Source organism: Euprymna scolopes, chromosome 25, assembly GCF_053919585.1.
Source record: "Euprymna scolopes isolate OS-2025 chromosome 25, ASM5391958v1, whole genome shotgun sequence".
In the NCBI taxonomy this organism is placed as follows: Eukaryota; Metazoa; Mollusca; class Cephalopoda; order Sepiida; family Sepiolidae; genus Euprymna; species Euprymna scolopes.
In genome coordinates, this window is record NC_136506.1 from 69,314,161 (window position 1) to 69,340,764 (window position 26,604).

The following is a 26,604-nucleotide window of genomic DNA, read 5'->3' on the forward strand; positions in this document are numbered from 1 at the left end:
AAATTAATTGTTTGAATTATTCAAACTATCATTCTACCCAGGGATGTTATTCGGCCGATGTAACTTCATACCTCCTACTTTCTCCGAACTCAAGAATCTTTGCATCGAACTAGTGAATCTACTCAGTCATGGCTGACGGAACAAGAATGGTTTACCCGCGTTGATTAAATAAAGGGTCAAATTCAAAGAGAGGGGTTTTTTTTATATTAACTGAGTGAGAGAAACCGAGATAAATGCATAGATAGCTGAGAGGGAAGGTAGGAGATAGAGAATGTGTGTGATAGAGAGTGTGTGTGATAGAGAGTATGTGAGAGAGATGGGGGTGTAACTTTTTCAATGAATTATAAATTACGGCTAATCAGGCAGTTAAAGCAAAATTTTGTTCTCCAAAACACAACTCGTTGTGAAAATAACATAAAAGATTAGTACACTAGTTCGAATTATCTAGATGATACATTGTTTCACTGATGTTTAAGATAATTTTAGAAAAAAAAACATGTTTTTAAGTATCTTTTGTAGAGCTGTGGCCATTTTTAATTGTATCGTTCAGTGGTCATTCGCGCGTGGGTTGACTGTCCAACCAGTTTATACTGTTTTCGTAATGAATGTTGTATTTGTTTTTTTGATTTTTTTTTTCAATGAAAGCCATGTTGGATATCTTATAATCAAAGTTTTCGGTGCCATTTGAGGGTTTTTTTGTTTTTGTTTTTGTTTTTTGTTTTTTTTTTTTCGTTATTTTCGTAATGTAGCATTTGAGCCTATATTTAGAATGTGTTTCTGTTTCTTAGAAAACAAGTTAGATATTTTAATGGAATATCGTGTGAACTTCTATTTTTATGGCTTTATATTTATGTTCTATTTCTTATGTATTATTATAACAACATTAAAAAAAACAAAAAACGTAACATGCTGCCGTAGCCAAGATTGGACTCACTACACGAGTTTGTAGTGTAATTCAAATCTTGTCCGTAGCTGCATACTTGATGATTCGCAAGGTCTATCAAGGGCATTTTTTATCGTGACGCCATCACTACCTACCAGGGCTAAGGAGAGGCCCCTCTACCTTCGAGAGAAGGATAGACCGCTCCAGTTTCCCAACCTGGTCTTTTACCTCGCGATACATACAGCACCTCGTTTCCCAAATGGTCACCCATCTGGTACTAGCCAGGCTCGACGTTGCTTAACTTCGGTGATCTGGCGAGAACCGGTGTGTCAACGTCATTGTGCAATATTAAGTTACTCCCAGTCTACGTCGGATAGGGTGGGGGGGGGAATTGTGTATGAATTATATATTTCTAACAAATCTCTCATGGCTTCTGATTAATGCTTGCTTTTTTTTGTACTTTGATAAGCTTATATTGTTTGTTTTTGTTTGCTTGTTTTTTGTATGTCTTTTGTTGTTTGTTTTCTGTTGTTCTTTTTTTTCAGGTTTCATTCATTCTAAGTTTTTCGTCAGCGTCCTCTGAAGTTATTTATTTATTGTGGACCCTCGCCTTGGTAGAAGGCATTTTTGGACGATGGTAGCGTCTTTGTGTGTGGCCAAGAACCACGCCGACATTTAATATGAATTGAAGTATAATAGTCGAGTTTTAGTGAAGTTAGAACGTGGGCGGATACATATGGGCATGCATATATATTAAAAATTAAAAAATAAATTAAACAGTAAAGAGACTAAACGGGTCACCAGGTAGTGTTACCTAAAACAGAATTATGTAAATGAAAAATGGAGAAAAACAAAATAATATGACAAAACATTTTTATACAAAAGATAAGAATATAAAAGTTACTTTCAATCATTAAAATGTTCATTTCTGCAAACAAGTGTTTGACGAAAGAAACTTTGTTAGTAGTCACAAGTCAAAATCTTCATATGTGTGGACATATGCGTCTATAAGCAGTATTCGCATGTGAGCATTTGACATCTTGGCATTGTGTATGTATGTGTGTGTTGGTTTACCTTTTTTGTTGATGATAATAGCAATTCGTTTTTGTTCGCTTAACTATTGCTAGTGGGTAGAAACAATGCTATCACTGTGAAAAGGAAACTTTATAAAAGATTATTACATGAGACCTTTTTTAAAATCTATAAAGTTAACTAACAAAATTAGCTTAAGAAGTTAAAACAGCATAAACTATTGTTTTAATCTGTTTTAATTAATAATTGTGAAAAAAAAAACAGTTTTCAATAAAATTTTATTTTCACTTTTGCAGTATACTCACAAATGTATAATCGAAATGTACTTCTGTTATATAAAAGAACTTTGTGTGTGTATGAGTGTGTGAGTTCGTTCCCTATAGACTCGAAAACGGCTGATTTATATGAAATTTCATAGGAAGGTACTCTATGTGCCTGGCTGTGTTATTGGATTTTGTATCGGAATGTCTTCAATAAGTATCGATAATCGATATTCGAAATGACCCAATGAAAGAAAAAACAGGCGATTTGGACAACAGTTAACACCTTACACAGCCTAACATCACAAGTGCATTTGAGAAGTTTTATTACCACTCAAGCTGAAAAGTCCATATATAAAAGCAACAGTAGGTTCTTTTATATGAAAGGGGCGCGTTCGAAGTGAATGTTTTTGTTTAAAGCACAATTGACTTTTTCATTTTAAACAAATTCAAGCTGTTATCACCACACAAGCAGTAAGGTCAGGCATATAAAATTAATAGTAGGGTCTTTGATATTACAGGGGTGCGTTCGAAATGAATGTTTCTATTTAGAGCGCAATTGAAACATGATATTTGACTTTCGTATTTTAAACTTTAATTCAAGCCATTATATAGAAAAATAATTTTATAAAATCAACAGTAGGTTCTCTACAGTGCAACGTAAACTACAATAATATTGTGAACTAATTCACTGCAAGAGGCTTATGAAGCTTCCTCGTGGTGCACCGCATTAGGTCCACAACTAGAGCAGGAAATCAATCGATTTGATTGGAAAATGAGCGATTTCACCAATTTTGATGACAATTAAAAAAAAAATATGGGAGTATGAAACATTTGTTGATCATCATTCAATCCCGGGCAATGTCGGGTCTCCTTGCTAGTTTATGATATAATACAGTTTGGTGGATTAAAACTCATTTTCAGAATTGTCTCGAAACAATGAAAATGAAGTTTAACCAGCTAAAAGTTTTTTTTGTTGACTGACTGAAAAGATTGCCTCCAGTAGAGTTTCCAAAATTGTAAACTTAGTGGCATATACAAGGGCGTTCCAAAAGTAATGCCTCCTATTTTTTACTCAATCCGAATGTATCAGAGAGGATGGCAAATTGTATTATTATTGAATCACAAGTAGCTTTCACACAGGTCATCAAAGATCTCTCTTTGACAACCTGTGGTGTTCCCTGGAAGATGAGTGACAACAAGCCTCCCCAGGTTTCCAATACTCTCCACCTCTTTCGATAAAATTTGCAAATGAATTTGCGTTATCGCAGCAGCCGCTTATCATTGATTTCTCACTGGTAGCAGCCATTGGTCTCCACTCGAATTTGAGTGGCAATAAGCCTCCCCAAGGTCCCAGTTTTCTTCGCGCTTGCCCAGTCAGTACTCTCCTTGACGCTTCTCAGCTATTTGGTATCACACTGTTTTTTTTGGGGGGGGGCGGTGACAAGGCAATAGGAGGGGATAGGAAGGAGATAGTGAACTTATAGATATGCAGCTTTAATGTTCTTGGCTCCATGTAACGCTTCTTCATGTTTTGTCTCTGTAGCAGTTTGTCTGGCCCGCTCATATTATTATTATTGGCTCAAATGGAGCTTTCAGACAAGTCAACAAACGATCGGTTTGGAGACCTGTGGTGTTCTCTGGAAGCTGAGTGACAACAAGTCTCCCCAGACATCCAGCTCACTCCACCTCCTTCGATAACATTTGCATATAAATTTGTGTCATCGCAACAGCCTCTTACCATTGATTTCTCGCCGGCAGTAGCCATTGGTTTATACTGGAATTTGAGTGGCACTACGCCTCCCCACGATCCCAGTTCTCTTCACACTTGTCCAGCGGAGGTCTGGCCAGCGCTCTCTCCTCGCTCTTTCCATCCTCCTTGGCCCTTCTCGGCTCTTTGGTATCACTTTTCTATTGGGGAGGAATGGTGATGAGACAATGGGGGGATGCATTATGGTGGTGTAGAACTTGTAGATATGCAGCTTCGGCGTTCTTCATTCCCTGTAACACTTCTTTGTTATATTGTCTAGTGTTATTCTCCACATTCAAGGGTTTTCCTTAATATTTCAGCCGTTTTCATTATCGTTAGGAATTGTATTTTTGCAGTTATTCCTCTGATTCCAATTTCTCCCATTCTTTTTTCGAAGTTTTTCGGAATTGTTCCTAGTGCTCCTACTATTATAGATATTATTTTGATTTTCTTCATCATCCAAATCCCTTTTAACTCTCTGGCTAGCTCTGTGTATTTGCTTCGTTTCTCCTTTTCTTTCATACTCACCCTGTGGTCAGCTGGGACAGCAAAGTCTACGATTTGACAGGATTTTTCTTTCTTGTACATTATTACGACATCTGGCCTTCTTGCTTGGATGGGTTTGTTGCCTGTATGTCCATGTCCCATAGGATTTTGTGGTTCTCGGTTTTGAGTGCTGTTGCGGGTTTATGCTTGTATCATTTGTCTGTACATTCAAAATGCAGTCGTTTGCATAATTCCCAGTGCACTACCCTCCCCACTTGGTCATGCCTGTTTTTTTATTCCTTTTGGGGCAGGTTGCTGCATTCACTTACTATATGGTTTATCGTTTCGTCTCTCTGTCCACATAGTCTGCATTTGCTGTTTTCTTGTGTTTTATCGATCCTTGCTTTGATATGGTTGGTTCTTATCGAGTTATCTTGTGCTGCAGTTATTAGAGATTCTGTTTCTCGGTTTATATGTCCTTTTCGCATCCATGTCCAGGTGTTTTCGTTATTCTCATCTTTTGTCATTCTTATGAATCTTCCGTGGAGTTGTTTCTCTTCCCATTTCTCTTTTCTCCTTTTGTCGTTTGTCTCTCTGTTTTGTTGTTGTTGTTGTTTTTTTTCAGTGTCTCTCGCTGCCATAATTATCCTTTCAGTGTTTTACATTATGTATTTTTCTAGTTCTTTTTTTTGTGTCTTTCACACAGTCTTCTATACAGATCAGTCCTCTGCCGCCATCTTTTCTTTTCACGTAGAGTCTGTCAGTATCGTCCTTTGGGTGTAGTGCATTATGCATGGTCATGAGTTTCCTGGTTTTATTACTGAACTTACAGATTTATGACCTGAAAGTTTCATCTTTCTGTTGCAGATATTGAGGTGTCAGACTCTAAGAAAGCAACCCCTGCCATGGGCGTGTCTCAAAATGAGAGGTGGGTCATTGAATGCCTGGCAAAAGTGCATTGAGATTATCGCATGAGGAATTTCTATGAGATCCCCGGAAACAACCCACCAGAATACCCTTGAAAATATAATTATATTTTCTAATGATAACTAGCAAGGATACCAGGTGTTTCACACTCCTATATCTTTATTTTCATCGAAATCTGTGAAATCGTTCATTATTCAATTAAATCGATAGATTTCCTGTTCTAGTTGGGGACCCATCCCCAACTAGTGAATCAGGAGGAAACTTCACATGCCTTCCTGCGGTGACTTAGTTCACAATTGCACTGTAGAGAATATATTGGTAATTTTATAAAATTATTTTATACGAGCATGTGCTACACCCAGACCAAAATATGATATAGTATAGTTGTACTATCTGTGGACTGGTGTGTGATTCTGCAAGCAGTTATACACGGCACTCAAAGTGCATAATATTTTCCTTCTACAAGAACCAGCAAGTTTTTCCTGCTGGTCCATTCACAGAACGATTATGCAAGAGTGTAGCTGGATGGAAGAGCCGTCAACGTGCATATAGACGCCTGACATCAACCAAAAGAAATGGCAGAAGGATAGCAATTATATATATATATATATATATATATATATATATATATATATATATATACAGGGTGAGCCAAAAAAAAAAACCAAAAGCTAAATGGAGGCCATCTAGAACATATGCTGTAGAACGGAGATAAAAGGCCAAAGACCCTTGTGTTTTGATGTGATATTTTGAATGTAATAAACTAGTTATGACCAAAGTTTCATTTCATTCGGACAAAACTCTAAGAAACGGGGTCTAATTAGAGTTGGGGCCCGTTTTTTGGGGTCACCCTGTGTGTGTATATATATATATATATATATATATATATATATATATATATATATATATATATATATATATATATAGTCTTGGACGTTTTTAACCTTTAAAACTATACAAAAAAAAATGATTTTTTATCATTCGTTAGAAAACTATTTAGTCAGTAAGTCATTTAATAACCTCCAATCACTGCATCAACTTGCTCTCTCGAATTAACTATAGTACCAATCTAATTTAAGGGATCATCAGTTGTTTACCATGAAACACTGTTTCGGGGATTTAAAAACAAAACAGTATATTACATCATAGCTCCCCAGCAGTGTTGAGCAAACACCACCTCCCTTAATCTTAAGAAGACATGTTGCAAATATTAGATTTAGTTTCTTATTCTTGATTAATTTAGCTAATCTATTCATGTTATAAAATATTTATATATATATATATATATATATATATATATATATATATATATATATATATATTCGCTAATGCCCAATAGTAGTGGGTATTAGGAAGGACTTGATTATATTGATTGGCATATAAAAATGATATTGATTCTGCCCTGGATGTATTTTTTTGTGGATTTACTCAGACCATTTGGTTTTTCCCGTTACCAATCACTGATGTAAAATAAGTACTTAACATTCGATATCTCATCCAATAACTTTCTCCTTTATACATAAATCAATTTACAGTTTTTTCTTTCTTTCTTTTCTGGCTTTAAATATTAATAGGGAAAATGATACGCATGAATTTTGTGGCGCTTCTAATTATTATCTTTCATTAACCCGAATAATTTTTTTTTTAATATTTCAAAACTTAAAAAGTAGTCGACGTGGCAAGATAAAGAAATGATTATAAACTGGCTCCTCCAACAAAATATGAACTCGATATTTATTCATAACTAGTGGCTGCATCGTGTCAGCACAAACAACGCCAAGTCAAATACAAAATCGAGTACACTCAACGCCAAGTACACTCAACATCGTCTTACCATCAACGCTTACCTTGTGAACTCGGAGTATGGGAAATTCCCATATGCATAAAAAAAAAATCACTGAAAAAACAAAAATACCTTAAGGGTAAGGATAATGAATAAACATTGGATAAAATGATGGTTAAAATTATTACGAAGTTGCCAGGATTCGGACCGTAGTCAGATGCGTTATACATTGCGCCACAAGTCCTGTCCGTATGCCGGAAGATGTTACCACGACTGTATACAGACAGTGCTAAATTCCGTTGACATGAGCAGGTAACTTTTTCGACAATTGCACGCAACGGTCCCAAAACCCTTAATTCGGTTTTTTGTGTGTGTGTGTGTGACTCGGCGTTGTTCGTTACGAAACATATATAGATAAGGAGAATCTAGGGATTCACACATTTTAGAGAAAAAAAGAATTTTCCAATTCGGTGCATCCGTTCAAAAGTTTTATTGGTATATAGGCACACCCACACACATAAATAAATAAACATTTATAATTTTATTAATAGTATAGATATAGATATAATGGCTTAAAAATGTAAGTCAAGTATCATGCTTCAATTGTGCTCTAAACAGACACATTCTTTTCGAACGCGTCCCTGTTATATCCAAGAGCCTACTGTTCATTTCATGTTCCAGGCCTTTCTACTGATGCTCTGATAATGAATTAAAGTTTAAATCAAAAAGTCATGTCTTGTATCATGGTTCAATTGTGCTTTAAACAGTAAAATTCATTTCTAACGGGCACCAGTTATATCAAAGAACCTACTGTTCATTTTATACGCTGAACCTTTCTGCTTGTGTGGTAATAAAACTTTTAAAATGCACTTGTGATGTTAGGCTGTATAAATTGTTAAGTTTGGTCAAAATCGTCTATTCTCTTTTTCATCGATTTTTTGCGATTATCGATTATCGATACTTATCAAAGACATTCGAATATAAAAGCTTTTTCGTTTTTTTTGTTTTGTTAAAAAATAGGATGTATTCCTTTTAGAAAAACACTCGTATATATATATATATATATATATATATATATATATATATATATATATATATATATATATATATAACTTATCATCATCATCATCATTATCATCATAATAATAATAATAATAATGATAATAATTATTATTATTATTATTATTATTATTATTATTATTATTATTATTTTGTTTATCAACGTCCTTCTGGAAAGGGATGGGATTCATTTCAGAGGATTTCCCTTAATCCCGGCTTCAAACCAGAACCTTCAAAAATCAAGGGTTTTCCTAAGGATGTTGGTGGTACCTATAATTGCAGAAGTCTGAAGGCCGCCTAAAACATCGGGGATTTGTAGTTCTTTTAATTATCCTTCCAGTCGATTTGATACTACTCCTAGTGTACCAACTATTTGTGTTTTAACCCCGTGTATACGCCTTATCTCCAAGGCCAATGGAGCATAATTGCTCCACTTCTCATTCTCCTTCTCTCTCATATTCCTGTCCCAGGGTGCTGAAAAGTCTACAATCTGCCAGTTTTTTGAGACCTTGTCAATAACGACCAAATCTGGACGATTATGTTCCAATTGCTTGATCGTTATGACACTTTTGTCCCACCATACCTCTACCTTGCCATCCTCACTTGTTCTCACTTCATCAGGCACCTCCTCAAACCATTTTCTTAAATTATACAACCTGCATCACGAAGCTCAGATCAAAGAATTCGATTTTAAAACAAGTGTACTCTAAATACCTAAAAGGATTTATAAATAATTATTTTGTTTGGTTTATATAAAAATGACCCCGAGTTTTTTCTTTGTTTCTCGATTGCCGGCCTGAATTAGGTTGGTTGGTTGTTTTTGTTTTACGGCATATAAACCCTTTTCGGGTTATTTAATGCCGAATCCAAAGATTTTGAAGAAAAAAATTTTTTAATAGAATATATTTGTTGTTTTCACGTCGGTTTCTATTTAACTCATAGTTGGGACCCTAACAGGTACTACCACTCCGGGTCAGAGTGGACCTGGGAGCAATGGTAACTAAAGGGTGGCTCCACACTCCCCAAAGCCTACAAGCTGGGGCCTCACCACTGGATATAGTTTAAGGTCATATCCAGGACCCCCATTGAGGGACTTTTACCCTCTGCAGGGGGGCAGTCGACGTATTCTAATGCCCCACTGACAGGGCCCCTGAATTAGGATACAGTTTATTTCAGGTATGCCCTGATGCCAGATGATGAAGGAGACAGATTTGATCCAGCACGAAGCCAGAGTGATGGCTGAAGTGGACGATGTTGCCACACAGACTTAGGGTCATGCACATTTCACGTACCCTGAGCAGTAGAGAGATATTTTCCAGTGACTGGTGAGAGTCTGGTCACCCTTGAGGGGTCCACCACTAGACAAGTAAGAATGTAGCCCTGCTGGGTTGCATCTATGGTCCTTCGAGCCAGGAGCGATGAACACGGCCAAAAGTACATCACAAGTATGCAGCGACGGATGCGACCTCGGACAACAGAGGGGGTTAGGGTTATACTTCGAATGTGAAATATACCAAACATTGCTAAAACTTTTCTTGTTTTGATATCCATGGCATGCAAATCCTTGTCAGACGATTCTAAAATTCCCGCACTGTATCTCAAAACACTGACTGCCCATGCATTCACTGCTTTCATTAGGTTTCCTCCATACAGTTTCGACTTTGCAATTAGTTTCACTCTTCTAAGATACTCCTTCCTGACTTTCTCCTTCATTTCTCTGTTCATGATGCCTACACCCTCCAACACTCCCAAATACTTATATCCTGTATCTTCTATTTCTTTCAGGATTTCTCCATTTGGGAGTACTATTCCAGTCGAATGAACTTTTACTCCACTTTTCATCACCAGCACCGCGCATTTACTAATCCCAAACTCTATCCCAGTGTCTTTTGAGTATGTCCCCACAAGTTCTACCAGTCTCTCCATTTCCTTTTCATTTCTACCGAATATAATAATAATAATAATGATAATAATAATAATAATTATTATTATTATTATTATTATTATTATTATTATTATTATTATTATTATTATTATTATTCTGATTTCGTTTATCAACGTCTCTCTGGAAAGGGATGGGATTCATTTCCAGAGGATTTCCCTCAATCCCAGCTTCAAACCAGAACCTTCAAAGATCAAGGGTTTTTCCTAAGGATGTTGGTGGTACCTACAATTGCAGAAGTCTGAAGGCTTCCTAAAACATTGAGGATTTGTAGTTTTTTCAATTCTCCCACCAGGCGACTTGATACTACTCCTAGTTTACCAACAGCTAAAACCGGGATTATTTGTGTTTTAACCCCGTGTATAATTGCTCCATTTCTTATTCTCCTTCCCTCTCATATTCCTGTCCAAGGGTACTGAAAAGTCAACAATCTGCCGGTTTTTTTAGACTTTGTCAATGATGACCAAATCCGGACGATTATGTTCCAATTGCTTGATCGTTATGACACTTTTGTCCCACTATACCTCTACCTTGCCATCCTCACTTGTTCTCACTTCATCAGGCACCTCCTCAAACCATTTTCCAGCACACTTCACCCCAACCGTCTTACAAACGTCCCAATATATCCGGAGTCCCATGCGATTGTGTCTTTTGCAGTACTCTCTCTGGGCTAGTCCACTACACCCTGCTGCAATAAATATAATAATAATAATAATAGTAATAGTAATAATAATAATAGTAACATTATAATAGTAATAATAATAATAGTAATAATAAAAGTAATAATAATAATAATAATAGTAATAATAATAGTAATAATAATAATAATAATAGTAATAATAATAGTAATAGTAATAGTAATAATAATAGTAATAGTAATAATAATAATAATAAAAATAATAGTAATAATAATAATAGTAATAATAAAAGTAATAATAATAATAATAGTAATAATAATAGTAATAGTAATAGTAATAATAATAGTAATAGTAATAATAATAATAATAAAAATAATAGCAATAATAATAATAGTAATAATAAAAGTAATAATAATAATAATAATAATAAAAGTAATAATAATAATAGTAATAATAATAGTAATAGTAATAGTAACAATAATAGTAATAGTAATAATAATAATAATAATAATAAAAATAATAGTAATAATAATAATAACAATAATAATAATAGTAATAATAATAATAATAGTAATAATAATAGTAGTAATAACAATAATAATAATAATAATAATAATGGTGATGGTAATAGTAATAATAGAAATAATAGAAACAATAATAATAATAATAATAATAATAATAATAATAATAATAATAATAATAATTTGATTCATCCAAATAATTTTAATTATCCAAATAATTTGAAATATCTAGATAATTTGAATAGTCCAAATAATTTGAATAATCCAAATAATTTGAATAATTCAAATAATTTGAATAATCCAAATAATTTGAATAATCCAAATAATTTGAATAGTCCAAATAATTTGAATAGTCCAAATAATTTGAATAATCCAAATAATTTGAATAGTCCAAATAATTTGAATAATCCAAATAATTTGAATAATCCAAATAATTTGAATAGTCCTAATAATTTGAATAATCCAAATAATTTGAATTATCTAAATTATTTTAATCATCCAAATAATTTGAATTATCTAGATAATTTGAATAGTCCAAATAATTTGAATAATCCAAATAATTTGAATAATCCAATAATTTGAATAATCCAAATAATTTGAATAATCCAAATAATTTGAATAGTCCAAATAATTAGAATAATCCAAATAATTTGAATTATCTAAATAATAGTAGTAATTGTAATAATAATAATAATAATGATAATAATAATAATAATAATAATAATAATAATAATAATAATAATAATAATAATAATAATATACTCCTAGTACAGCTATAAACAATAAATAGGACATTATTTGAAGGTACAGAGTCAAGAAGGAAATTAGTAAATATATAATTTGCTAAATAGAGAGTTTAATTGTTTCGTTTTACGTCATATCAACCATTTTCTGGTTATGTACTGCCAAATCAAGTAATTTTGGTAAAGTTCTTTATGCTTCACCTACTTTATATCTTTTAATATTTATTCATGATGTTTGCTTTGTTTTATAACATGTCAACGTTTTTGTTTTAGTTGTTTAATGCCGAATCCAGACATTTCGATAAAGTTCTTTATGCTTCTAGTTTTTTTTTTTTTATTCAAATATTTATTGGTAGTGTTTGATTTGGTTGGTTTATTGAGAAAAATTGTTGCCTTGTTTTCTGTTTTATAGAACAGGATTGAGTTGTTCAAAGGAAATGATAAAAAAACTATTACATTCATGTTTAGTGCATTTTAAGTCAGGAAGCCAGCATCTTCAGACAGCCTAATCTGATAGCATGAGCAGACAGAGAGAGATTTTTTATAAATAAAGGTGACTTCTAAAATATTGAAATTTGAAAGACGAGTTTTTTGTACGCGGTTCATGGCTTGTCTGATGATATTGTCTTCTAAACATTTCATCATATTTCGTTATATTTTATTTGAATGTTATTTAACTCTGTTTAATCTAAAAATAATCGAGATTACGTACATTCAGACGAATCTCCCTTTTCATTTGTTTATTTTGTTTTATTTTATTTTATTTTGTAGAAATGAAAAACACAATTTTGTCATTGTTGTTCGTATCGATTTTGATGTTTGATCTGACCACATGCAGCCCAATCAATAAACGATATTCAGGTGAGTTTGACGCCAATACAAACCCTCATTTTCGTAGTCTCCTTCCATACCGAACGCCATCCACCTATAACACTCTTATTTCAAACACTTGCCCAACACCGATTCTCTCTCTCTCTCTCTCTCTCTCTCTCTCTCTCTCTCTCTCTCTCTCTCTATCTATCTATCTATCTATCTCTATCTATCTATCTATCTATCTCTATCTCACTCTCACTCTCTTCTCCGCTAATTTCTCTCACAATCCTCTTCCTCATCTCATCCCTTCAATTCCATTCCACCCTGAACACCCCCACGCACTTTGCTATTAAATCGGCCCAATGGAGTCTTACAAGGAGATACATTAGCACTTTACCTCTTTGCCATAGTACTTGACTATGTTCTAAGAAAGACACTCAGTGGAAGAGGAGAGGAGCTTGGTTTTCGTCTGCGCAGATGAACGAGCAAGCGTGTTCAACCAATTGTTATTACTGATCTCGATTTTGCTGATGACCTAGCATTACTAAATGAGGAAATTTGTCAAACCCATGAAGTCCTAAGCCAACTGGAAGAGGAAACGCTATTGGTGGGTTTTTACTGCAATGCCAAGAAAACGGAGATACAAGCCTTCAATCATGTTGACCCAATTGCAGTGAAAGCACTTGATGGGATTCTCCTCAAGGTTTTCGAAAACTTCAAATACCTTGGAGCATGGTCAGAGAGCACTAAAACAGATTTTGAAATGAGAAAAGCACTGGCATGGAGTGCATGTCACAAGTTGGGGAATATATGGTCATCCACACTCTCAAAAGTTGAAAGTACCTCTTTCATGCCACAGTAGAAACAGTCCTTCTCTGTGGTGCTGAGGCATGCACTCTCACAAATGCACTGAAGAAGAGACTGGATGGCTGTTACTCACGGATGCTCAGGATGGCCCTTAATGCATAATTGAGGAGCCACGCAACAAACCAACAGCTTTATGGTGACCTACCACCAATATCACTGAAAGTACAGCAGAGAAGGATGAGAGTAGCCGGTCACTGCATCAGACATAGCAAAGAGGAAACCAGCAAGCTAGTTCTCTGGATACCAACAGATTGACACCCAAACGGGGCTAGAAGAAGAATGACCTACATTGACAACCTGCTACAGGAAAGTGTTCTGGACCTGCAAAATGTTATGCGAGATCAAGAGAACTGGAGAAGTCATGTAGTCATGGTGGTGAAGCGTCCTGAAAGACGACAGAGATGAGATTCTTTGTAAAAGCAGTGGTTGTAGACGTTATTATTAATGACGGCACAAAATTATTTATGATTAAAGAATTCCTTTTAGTATTTAGTTTTCTTTACAGTATATATTTATACATTAATATAACAGAATCCCTCGTGACTCTTCCTCTAACTCATTCTTTATAAGGGAAGAGAGCATTGTCCCAAACAAGACAAAATTTTATCGACTTATCCGCTGTGTCTCGTTGGCGACTTCCTGTCTGTAATAAAAGATCTTGAACACGTTGATCTAATATATTTTTAACTTCTAATCTAATTTCAATTTTGGCCTTTATCCAACTTCATGTGATCAATTCTGTTTACACACTATTTTCACGCATTCACATCGGATCTTACTATAACGTTATTGCTCAAGATATAAGAACATATTTTTACTTGGATGTCATTAGGGGAAACGAAGACTTATGAAAATAATACTTATATAATCTAATCATCTATGATATGGATTATTATATCAATCAAAATAATTATAGTGCTGCTATTATAAACTTTCACGAAGTCTGGCCAAAAAAATTTATTCCAAAGGGGCCAACTAAGTAATCTACTTGTTAAAGAAAATGCAGTCTTATTATGTTTTTAATTATAGGAATTTATTTTATGGGTTGTTATTATTATTATTATTATTATTATTATTATTATTATTATTATTATTATTATTATTATTATTATAAAATCCAGGAGAACAGTAAATGAAGACTGTGTTAATAAAGTGACGAAATAGCGAATCACATGAGTGAGAGATGCTTGAGTTTAACAAAAAGATTAGCTGAAGAATGTTATGCGAATAACACTCAAGATTAGAACAGTAATTTGAATAATCCAAATAATTTGAATATTCCAAATTATTTGAATTATCAAAATAATTTGAATAATTCAAATAATTTGAATTATCCAAATAATGTGAATAATCCAAATATTTTGAATAGTCCAAATAATTTGAATAAACCGAAGTATTTGAATTATCCAAATAATTTGAATAATCCAAATAATTTTAATCATCCAACTAGTTTGAATTATCTAAATAATTTTAATCATCCAAATAATTTTAATTATCCAACTAATTTGAATAATCCAAATAACGTTAATCATCCAAATAATTTGAACAGTGCAAATAATTTGAATAATCGAAATAATTTTAATTATCCACATAATTTGAATAGTCCAAATAATTTTAATTATACACATAATTTGACTTATCCAAATAATTTGAATAATTCAAATAATTTTAATCATACAAATAATTTGAATTATCCAAATAATTTGAATAGTCCAAATAATTTGAATCAACCGAATAATCTGAATTATAAAATAATTTGAATAATCAAAATAATTTTAATCATCCAAATAATTTTAATCATCCAAATAATTTTAATTATTTAAATAATTTGAATAGTCCAAATAAGTTGAAAAATCCAAATAATTTTAATTATTTAAATAATTTGAATGATCCAAATAATTTGAATTATCAAAATATTTTTAATCATATAAATAATTTGAATTTTCACAATAATTTGATTTATCAAAAAATTTTGAATGATCCAAATTATTTTATCATCAAATAATTTAAATTATCCACATAAATTGAATAATCCACATGATTTTAATCATCCGAATAATTTATATTATCCAAATAATTTTAATGATCCCAAAAATTTGAATTATCAAAATAATTTGAATAATCAAAATAATTTTAATCATCCAAATAATTTGAACAGTTCAAATAATTTGAATAATCGAAATAATTTTAATTATCCACATAATTTGAATAGTTCAAATAATTTTAATTATCCACATAATTTGAATCATCCAAATAATTTGAATTATCCAAATAATTTGAATAATCCAAATAATTTGAATAATCCAAATAATTTGAATCATCCCAATTATTTTAATCATCCAAAAAATGTTTATCATCCAAATAATTTGACTTACCCAAATAATTTTAATGGTGCAAATAATTTGAATTATCGAAATTATTTTAATCATCCAAATAATTTGAATCATACAAATAATTTGAATCTTCCAAATAATTGGAATAGTCCAAATAATTTTGATAGCACAAATAATTTGAATAATTCAAATAATTATAATTATCCAAATAACTAGAATAGTCCAAATAATTTGAACTACCAAATAATTTGGAGTATCCAAATAATTTTAATTAACAGAATAATTTGAATAATCCAAATAATTTGAATAATCCAAATAAATTGAACAATCCAAATAATTTTAATCATCCAAATAATTTGAATTATCCATATAATTTGAATAATCCAAATAATTTGAATTATCCATATAATTTGAATAATCCAAATAATTTGAATTATCCAAATAATTTGAATAATCCAAATGATTTTAATCATCCAAATAATTTTAATCATCCAAATAAATTTAATCATCAAAATAATTTGAGTTACCTAAATAATTTGAATAGTCCAAATAATTTGAATATTCCAAATAATTTTAATAATCCAAAGAATTTGAATTATCAAAAATTGTAATAATCCAAATAATTTGAATTATCCAAATAATTTGAATTATCCAAGTTATTTGAATTAACTGAATAATTTGAATAATCCAAATAATTTGAATAATCCAAATAATTTGAATAATCAAAAAATTTTAATCATCCAAATAATTTGAATTATCCAAATAATGTGAATTATCCAAATAATTTGAATAGTCAAAATAATGTGAATTATCCAAATAATTTGAATAATCCAAATAATTTGAATAATCCGAATAATTTGAATTATCCAAATAATGTGAATTATCCAAATAATGTGAATTATCCAAATAATTTGAATAGTCAAAATAATTTGAATTATGCATCCTTAACTCAAATCATCCAGAAACATAATAGATTGTCCTTTAGTAGAGATACTGGTAACTTTTAGATAACAATACAATGCTTTTACCTCAGCATTAGTTTTCTAAACATATTTTTAATGCTAACGAAATGTTTACCTTAATATGCAAAGATATATTATGTCTATAGGAGTGTGTTGCTTTCCGCTGTCGGTTCATTAGCATTGAAATTAAAAGTGTTAATCGTTAAATGAAATGGATATTAATTTTCTTTTTAATTAAAATTTAAAAGCGAACATCCATATTGTCATTTCGTGTCAGAGTCTCAAAATCGGTCTTTTATAGACGAAAATGTTATTTTGGATGCTGAAAACTTACGAAAGAAAAGTAAAATCTCTTTGATCTATTAGTAAGTTACAGCTCTGAAAGTTATTAGAATTAAATAGTTCAATGTTCTTAAAAGTTCCGAGTCTGATAAAGTATTATTAGAAAGAAACTCTAGCGAAAAATAGTTGTGAAAAATAATTAAACATGAACCAACAGAAAGAAAAAGTGGCTATGTTAAATCTTGGGCGAGTAGATCTGCCAGTATATGATTTGGTTAGTTGAGTATAACAGACACTTTTCTTTTCTTTTTCTGTTGGTTCATATTTACTTATTTTACACAAATGTTTTTCGCTTGAGTTTCTTTCTAATAATACTTTATTCAAACCGGAACTTTTAAGAAAATGGAACTATTTTATTCTAATGACTTTCATTCTACTGACAGGAACTAAAAATTCCGTAGGAGTCAACTTGGTGAGATCGTGGTCAGCTAAATTTGGATTTTGGAATTGATAGAAATGGATGTGACGTCACATGGCTCAAAGGGAGAGAGAAGTTGGCAGTTCAATTGGAAGCACACACGTGTAAACATATCATTTGAAAATGTACTGAGATATAGGGAAATAGCGATTACTGATCTTTCTCTATCCCTCCTCGCCGTCATCAAACTGAACAAAGATCCAACAGAATAAACCTCCTCTATTTTCTAACAAGTTTTGTTTTGATTTTTAATTTTCGATGCATGACAGAGTTCAAAATAGACTTTGTAACTTAGTGGGGGATGCCATTTTCTCTTCCCTGCAACCTCTTTCCCACAAAAGAGATGTTGCGTGCCTGTCCCTGATTTATCAGTATTTTCATGACAAGTGCCCGTCTGAGCTCCAATCTATGGTCCCACTCCTCAAACTTTCATGAAAAATACTCGTCTAGCCAAAATCACTATAAATAATTTCCCATACTCTTTCTCTGTGACTAAACCTAAACGTAGATTCCATGAACAAAGCTTCTTTCTTAGAACTGCACGCCTGTGGAACTCTCTTCCGTTTGCCTGCTTTCCAGCTGACTACAATCTGATTGTCTTCAAGTCCAATGTAAACAAGTTCTTGATTGACCATCCCCCTAAGTAATCCAATTTATAAAATTTCCACTACTCATATATATCCATTAACCCTTATCCTCGAGTGGTCTGCGGGCCTTGATAAGTAGTGACTTCTTTGTAAAAAAAAACTGCATGCGGCATTTTCTCAGTCTAGTAAGTTCACTAAAAAGGGTTGGTACATGGACAAGCAGCACAAGATTATGAACTTCCACATGCGACACAAGGTTAAAACGCAATAGCTATTCAGAATCAAATATTGATTTCAGAGATCCATTAATATCGATCGCAATCTTTGAATATCCTACAATATAACTTTATGCATTAAATGATGTGAAGCATGTTCAATCAAATGGACGCATTTTAAGACGGTTTTCTTTTGTTTCTCGTTTCAGTGAACCAGGTGATTGAAGAATTAAAAAGATACTACATAAATGGCAACTGCGTGGATGTATGCCAAAAGGTCATGGTTAATATATGGGTCATTCTTTGTGATGAAGCATGTAGAAGGTGGGTAACTTTTGGGAAGTAGTAACATCCTTCATGACGATAATAGATTACGACCGCAAAGGACTACGAATATGTTGCGTTTGTCGATGTTATGTGTAATGTGAAAGTAAGAATTAAAAGGAAATAGTTTATTGCTTAATATTGCGTTTGTGTTAGTGTTGGGACAATTAATCGGAATCAGAATCTGGAATCGGAAAAATCGACAAATTTTGGGGTATCGGAAAAATTGGTGCCTATTTTCCGATGCCGAAACGATTCTTTTAATTGTCTTTTTTATTTGATTTTGTTTAAAGCAAAACCTTCGATTGCTGGTAATAATTAAAAGATAATAAATATTTATTGATTTTAAAATACCAGTAAATTTAAAATATATAGATCGTCTCCACAAGTGTAATTTTACGTTCAAACAAAATACATTTAAACAAAACATATTTAAATAAAATATATTTAAACAAAATACATTTACACAAAACACATTTAAACAAAATACATTCAAACAAAATACATTTAATTATTTAAATGTATTTAGTTTAAATGTGTCTTGTTTAAATGTATTTTGTTCAAATGTATTTTATTTAAATGTGTTTTGTTTAAATGTGTTTTGTTTAAATGTATTTTGTTTAAATGTGTTTTGTTTAAATGTATTTTGTTTAAATGTGTTTTAGTTAAATGTATTTTATTTAAATGTGTTTTGTTTAAATGTATTTTATTTAAATGTGCTTTGTTAAAATGTATTTTATTTAAATGTGTTTTGTTTAAATGTATTTTGTTTAAATGTATTTTGTTTAAATGTGTTTTGGTTAAATGTATTTTATTTAAATGTATTTAGTTTAAATGTGTCTTGTTTAAATGTATTTTGTTCAAATGTATTTTGATTAGATGTATTTTATTTAAATGTGTTTTGTTTAAATGTATTTTGTTTAAATGTGTGTTGGTTAAATGTATTTTGTTTAAATGTGTTTTGGTTAAATGTATTTTATTAAAATGTGTTTTGTTTAAATGTATTTTATTTAAATGTGTTTTGTTTAAATGTATTTTATTTAAATGTGTTTTGTTTAAATGTATTTTGTTTAAATGTATTTTATTTAAATGTGTTTTGTTTAAATGTATTTTATTTAAATGTGTTTTGTTTAAATGTATTTTGCTTAAATGTATTTTGTTTAAATGTATTTTGTTTAAATGTGTTTTGTTTAAATGTGTTTTGTTTAAATGTATTTTGTTTAATGTATTTTGTTTAAATGTATTTTGTTTAAATGTGTTTTGTTTAGATGTGTTTTGTTTAAATGTGTTTTATTTAAATGTATTTTGTTTAAATGTGTTTTGGTTAAATGTATTTTGTTTAAATGTGTTTTGTTTAGATGTGTTTTGTTTAAATGTGTTTTGTTTAAATGTATTTTGTTTAAATGTGTTTTGTTTAAATGTATTTTGTTTAAATGTATTTTGTTTTAATGTGTTTTATTTAAATGTGTTTTGTTTAAATGTATTTTGTTTAAATGTGTTTTGTTTAAATGTGTTTTGTTTAAATATATTTTGTTTAAATGTATTTTGTTTAAATGTGGTTTGTTCCTTACATTGAAAACTTATCTTGTATTTAACTTTGCAATTGTAGCGTTGTCCTGCAGGAGGAGGGTACCTTTGCTGATCTGGTCCCGCCTCTTGATTTTGATAGCTTCCCTTAATTTCCTTAAAAGTGAAGCATAATAGGCTCCTGTAATTGTGGTACCCTTTGCCAGGAAATCTGTCATCACTACTCCGTCCTGGTCCTAGAAGACTGTGAGCATGACCTTGCCATCAGAGAGCTGCACCCTTGCCTTCTTTGGAGGTGGTGATTCCAAGTGCTTCCACTGCATTGGCTTGGCTTTGGTCTCTGGATCATAGTGAGGGATCCAAGTTTCATCCTGTGTAATCAGTCTTTTGAAAAACTTTGTCTCATCTTCTTGGCACATCTCCAAATTCATCCTTGAGCAGTCAACGCGTTCTCGCTTCTGGAATGGTGTGAGTAACTTGGGAATCCATCTGGCAGACACCTTATCCATATGCAAATGGTCATGAATGATAGTTTCCACAGACCCTGTACTAATCTTGACATCTTGAGCTATTTGGCGAATAGGAATGCCCCGATCTTCCAAAATGGCAACCTCAACTTAACGGACAGATGCCTCATCAATGGCAGAAGGGGGGCGACCAGGTCTGGGAACTGTTTCTACAGACTTCCGGCCATGTTTGAATTCACGATGCCAGCGTTTTACAAGGTCATATGATGGGGCATTATCACCATAAGTTTCTTTCATTTCATCGAAAGTCTCCTGTGGTGTGCGTCCTTTCAAATACAAAAACTGGTCACTGCTCGACATTCAACAGGCTCCATTTCACACCTGACTCAGTTCAAACACCTGTAAAACAGAAACCACCATTAGTTCGGAGCTCTAATTTGCCACATAAACGTAGCGATATAAATCATGGCACATGCAAAATTTCAGCTAGATCAGACAACTGGAAGTGGGTCAAGGCATTACTTATTGCACACCCATCGTATGTTGCATTTGTTGATGTTATGTGTAATGTGAGAACAAGAATTAAAAAAAATAATTGTTTATTAATATTGTGCTTGTGTATTTATTATATTAACCTTTTGTGTATAATACAACTTCCTTACTTAAAACGTATGTCAAAAGGTCATGTTTAATGTGTGGATCATTTTTTGTGATGAAGCATGTGGAAGGTGGGTGAGTGATAACAAAACTCATGACAATAATAAACTACGTCCGCAAAGGACTACAGATTTAGCCAAGATCAAAGTGTAGTATCTGTTCTTCAGATGCGGCACTTCCATTTCTCGTTTTCTTTCAGTGTAGAAGAAATCCTTCACGACTGAGACAATTTTTATTTTTGTACCTTTTTTCCCTGGTGTCTAACTCTGTCCCGTGGGGAGGCATTGTAATTAGGTACACATATTTTGTATTTGTATATTGAATGCTATGTTGTATAATGTGTGCAGAACAGAAGACCTCATTGGTTTGGTCACACTGAAAGAATAGTTGAAAGTTCTTGGTTCGTAGATATAGAACAGTTGAAGTAGTAGAGTCAGAAGTAGATAATCAAAATTTGAGCAGCTTCATCCTTTTTAACAAATTATGTTCGTTTGTCAAGCATATATACGGTGGTTCACAAAGGTGTGACTGTTATAGTATTACAGATACTATTCGCCTCAGATTGTCTGGAACCAGATGTAACTCTTACCAGCATAGCACGCTATCTTGAATAATAAGAGCAATTTTTTTGTAATTCATAGTTTATTTCTTAACCTTATGTTGGTGTATTTATTCTATTAACTGTTTCTGTATGATAAAACTTCCTTATTTAATACGTGGGTCAAAAGGTCATAGTTAATATGTAGGTCATTCTTTGTGATGGAGCATGTAGAAGGTGGTGTAACTGTTGTAGAATGATAACCATCCTCATGACAATAATCGACTCCGTCCGCAAAGGACTATAAATATATTGGATGTTGGATGTTGGATGTTATGTAATGTGAGAAAGAGAGAGAGAGAGAGAGAGAGAGAGAGCATTTGAAAAGAATTCATTTCTTAATCTCGAACGTATTATTTGTATTAACTGTTAGCATACAATACAAGAGTAACCTTGCAGGCATGAAACCAATCAATACAGACACTTTCATGTATAATACAATTTTCTTATTTAATAAGTATGGTAATGGGTCATGTTTAATATGTGGGTTATTCTTCTGTCCCCCCCACAACCAATCTTTCACGAAAAACACCCGACTAGCTGAAACCACTGTCAATAATTTTCCCCACTCATTATCTGTGCCTAAATCAAAACGTAGATTCCATGAATAAAGCTTCTTTCTTAGAACTACACGCCTGTGGAACTCTCTTCCATTTGCCTGCTTCCCAATCTGACTACAACTTTGTTGTCTTCAAGTCCAACATAAACAAATTCTTGATGAACCGCCCCCTTAAGTAATCCAAGTTACCAAATTCCCATTACTAACGATTACTACAATATTATCCCATTGACTACTGTATACTCTATAGCCCTTATCCTCGAGTGGCCTCCGGACCTCGATAAGTAGTGACGCCTATGTAAAAAAAAAAAAGCATGTAGACAGTGGGTAACTATTGTAGAGCGATAACACCCCTTGTGACAAGATTAGACAACGTCCACAAAAAACTATAAATATTTTGTATTTGCTGTCTGATGTTATGTCTAGTAGATGGGAGCCGTCTAAAATGATCGATTGAACTAATTGAAATGAATAATAAATGCAGTCTTTAATCTTAATATTGCATTTCAAAATGCAAAAATCAATATTGTTTACTTGGCGCTGAACGGTTGGCAGCTGTTATGCAATTCGAAAAAACAATGGCGACTGAACATCAAAAGAAATCATAGCCAAATCAAATAGTAAGAAACCACTGCCACAATTTTACATTTTATTTAATCCAAAAACAGCAATGGCATTTGGTAGAACGCGTACCCTTGCCAACGTCCATGATTCTCATTTTTTTTTTTTCAGTCGACCTATAAGTTCCTATTCGTGGAACACATTACATCAGGATTGCTTCCCCGCAGACTTCAATATGGTCATCTTCAAGTTCAATGTCAACAAATACTTGTTGAGTCGTTTTCTTAAATAATCAAAATTTGTCCATTTTATTCAACCTTTTCAATTCTCTCGTAGTAGTGTTTATCATAATGGATTTAACTGAAAAGAACAATTCTGTGTCTGTTCGCTAACTCCGGATATTAATTCCAACATTTCATTCGAAAATGTAAAAGTCAATTTTGTTTAATTCATTAAGTGCCGAGTTTGGGAATAGTGGTCAGCTATGCTCTGCAGAAAAAATGTTGCATGAAGAAAAATGATATGCGAATGATACGATGGATGTGTAATGTGTATCAAAGACAAGTTCAGAAGATTGTGTGCAGAACAGAAAACCTCGTTGGTTTAGTCGTGTTCAAGGAATGGATAAGTGTTCGTTGCTTAGTAGCTGTAGAACAGTTAAAGTAGCAAAGTCTCTGACTAATACCGGGTGAACGATTAAATCGTCGCCCTAAAGAAAACAACACTACAGCTTTATTTTAAAACTTTTATTGAAAAAATCAATTTAGGTAACTTGATTATGTAGTAGCGCTGAAATCTATTAAATGTAGCTAGCTTCAGTTTCAATAACCACCTTGATACAGGTCCAGAACTGGGAACATGTCTTTTCCACTAGCACCAGTGAATGGCAGCAATCAGGCTGGCTTTGGTGTTGCGGGAAGTCATGTTGGTGATGTTCTCGACATATGACCAAATTAAGCAGTCCAGCTTGTTTAGATCAGGGGAGCAGAGGGGCCAGTGGGAGAAGGGTACAAAGTCGTAGTACACCTTTTGAAGCCAAGACTGAGTCTCTTTGGACTTGTGGGTCGGTGCTGAGTCCTGCTGCCACACCCAGGGTCTGCAAGCAGCTACTTGATTATACCAGGCTATCACCATACACTTTAACATATCTAGATACACTTTGGTGTTGATTTTCAAGCCGACTTCGAAGATGTGAGGTGGCATGATATGGCCTTCATTTGAAACCTCACCAAAGACCATAACTGTAGCCGGAAATTTTGCTTTCATAATCCTGAGCACGTCCCTGTTATTCCAGTGATGCATTTTTAGGGTGCTGGCAATGGTCCTGTTGGATCGGTAGAGACCAGGAGTTGTACAGCAGTGCATCTCTGATCTCCCTCATTGAACAGTGTGTCATGTTCAGACATGATAGAAGGTTCTTATCACTCTTGGGGTTTGTACACAACTGACCAAACCGGTTTTTGTCAAACAGAAATGGAATTATATTGTCTTTTCTAGGGCGACAATTTATCATTCCACCTTATATATATATATATATATATATATATATATATATATATATATATATATATATATATATACACTGCGTGTCAAATTATTAACAAGATAACATTTTTTTACCAGTTTCAGAAAGTTACGGGTAGTTTTGTATCAAAAGCTTTGGAAACGTTGGCAATGCTGAGCTGCGCATACTGTGAAAACTTTTGTACTGTTCCACGCAATGTAAACAAATTGCCATCATAATTGCTGAATCCACAGTATTTGAGGTGTGGCAAATTATTAACAAGGCAGTTTGTTTCGTCAATAAAATGGGTCATAAAGATGGCTTGAGTAGTTCTGAAAAGAGTACTATTACAGAACAGCTAGCAAAATGTAAAACTACCCTAGAAATATCGAAAATGATAGGAAGGTACCATCAAACTGTGAATAACTTTGTCAAGGACCCTACAAAGGTACGTAAGAGAGCTGATAAAGGTAAATCTAGAGTTGTTTCACGCCGTTCTCTACTCCAAATTAAACGTGAAGTTGTTAAGAACCCTGGGCAGACAAGTCAAGAAATCTTTAACCAAACCGGATTAAAGAATGTCTCAAAAAGTACTCGATGTCGCCTTCTGAAAGAAATAGCAAAGTCTATTAAGCCTGTGACAAAACCGCCATTAAAGCAACATCACAAACAAAACCGATTGAAATGGGAAGAGGACAACATGCAAACGGATGTTTCCAAAGTTTTGTTCATGGATGAAATGCATGTCTCTCTTGATGGCCTAGATGGCTGGAACAAGGGATGGGTCCTAGATGGATGACATCCTCATCAGCATTTAAGGCGCCAACAAGGTGGTGGTTGGATAATGATCTGAGCTGGGATTATCGGAAGTACTTTAGTTGGCCCATAGAGAGTCCCAGAAGGCGTAAAAATTGTGTCAAATGCTTACATAGCTTTTCTGAAAAGAAGCACTTTGAAGCATGGCTGAAGAAGCAAAGGTTGACGTTCAGAAGAACCATTATTTTTATGCAGAATAATGCTCCCTCGCATGCGGCAAACAAAAGCAAAGAGTATTTGCAACAACTGGGGTTCTTTGGGCTACGGAAGATGGAGTGGCCAGCGAATTCACCAAATTTGAACCCAATTGAGAACCTTTGGAGTATCATGAAGCGACGCCTCTATGCAAGTAGACGCCAATTTAAGAGCAAAGATGAGTTGTGGGATGCTCTCCATGAGGTATCGCGAGGAATAACTGTTGACGAAATCACAAATTTGACTAATTCTGTGGACCAACAGCTTTTACAAGTCATTCATAAAAAAAGGATCGCATATGCCCTACTAATTATGTCAACGTAGAAATTGCTATGCAGTTATTGTGTTCTAAGCATTTTTCTTAGTTCATTTAATGTTTTAAAATTATTTCAATAAACAAGTTATGGGTATATTGTGTTTTTTCTTAACCTCGTTAATAACTTGACATACTGAAATCAACAGATATTCCTGTCTTCTGCCATAGTTTCGCTAATACTGCTTTAAATACTTTTATTTTCGGAGTGAAGTAGCTGAATAGTATTGTAAGCATTTTCTCAAAGTTTCATGGATTTTTATTCATTCGTTCCTTAAATATTTTTAAAAAATGTAAACTCGTTAATAATTTGATACTTTTTAGTTGTTCTACATAAGCATTTATATATCACTATACATTCATGACCATGCTTCAATAAGCCAGTTAAAACTAACTAGAAACCTTTTTAGGTGATAGTGCTTATTACCTAAAGAGGTCTCTAGTAACTTATAACTTATAACTTATAACTGGCTAACAAAAGAGAGTCGCCGACCTAATAGGTTCTGTACTATCAGCTAGGCT

At 32.9% G+C, this 26,604-nt stretch overlaps 1 long non-coding RNA gene across 2 annotated transcripts in view; it reads left to right on the plus strand.

The window, feature by feature from the left end:
- The window catches only part of LOC145247261 (uncharacterized), a 71,345-nt gene that overhangs the window by 43,081 nt on the left and 1,660 nt on the right, over window positions 1–26,604 (plus strand). For both annotated transcript variants that reach the window (XR_013863226.1, XR_013863225.1), the window contains exons 2-3: window positions 12,796–12,885; window positions 18,771–18,885. This is a non-coding gene — a long non-coding RNA (uncharacterized LOC145247261). The remainder of the gene's footprint in view (window positions 1–12,795; window positions 12,886–18,770; window positions 18,886–26,604) is intronic.